This window comes from Dasypus novemcinctus, chromosome 6, assembly GCF_030445035.2.
Source record: "Dasypus novemcinctus isolate mDasNov1 chromosome 6, mDasNov1.1.hap2, whole genome shotgun sequence".
NCBI classification, from domain to species: domain Eukaryota; kingdom Metazoa; phylum Chordata; class Mammalia; order Cingulata; family Dasypodidae; genus Dasypus; species Dasypus novemcinctus.
This window is the reverse complement of record NC_080678.1, coordinates 26,137,509-26,138,221: the sequence shown is the minus strand read 5'-3', so window position 1 is coordinate 26,138,221 and position 713 is coordinate 26,137,509. Positions and strand designations below refer to the sequence as shown.

General features: G+C 34.8%; 1 pseudogene; it reads left to right on the top strand.

Moving 5' to 3' along the window:
• The first annotated feature begins 377 nt into the window (after positions 1–377).
• Positions 378–476, top strand: LOC111764044 (U6 spliceosomal RNA; annotated as a pseudogene).
• The last annotated feature ends 237 nt before the right edge of the window (positions 477–713 follow it).

The following is a 713-nucleotide window of genomic DNA, read 5'->3' as shown; positions in this document are numbered from 1 at the left end:
ACAAAAAAACAACAGAGAATCAACAAAACCAAAAGTTGGTTCTTTGAGATAAACAAAATCAATAGACCCTGGGCTAGAATGACAAAGAAAAAAAGAGAGAAGATGCAAATAAAACCAGAAATGAAAGGAAGGACATTACCATTGACCATGAAGAAATAAGAGAGATCATAAGAGGATACTATGTGCACCAAAAAACTAGACAACACAGAGGAGATAGACAAATTCCCAGAAAGTCATGAACAACCTACACTAACCTTAGAAGAAATAGGAGACCTCAACAAACCAATCACAAATAAAGAGGCTGGAACAGTCAGCAAATCCTCCCTAAGATGAAAAGTCCAGGACCAGATAACTTCACAGAATTCTACCAATCTTGCTTGCTTCTGTAGCACATACACTAAAATTGAATGAAACAGAGATGATTACCTTGGCCCCTGCAGGATGTCATGCAAATTTGTGAAGCATTCCAATAAAAAAAAAAAAAAGATTTATATACCACCATCAAGTGGGTTTAATCCCAGGTATGCAAGGGCTTTTCAATATAAGAAAATCAATTAGTGCAGTAAACCACATTAGTAAATTGAAGAAAAATCACAATCCTCCTGATAAATGCAGAAAAGCCATTTGACAAAATACTGCATCCTTTCTCAATTAAAGCAATCCAAAAGATAGGAATAAAAGGAAGCTTTCTCAATATGTTAAAGTGCATATAT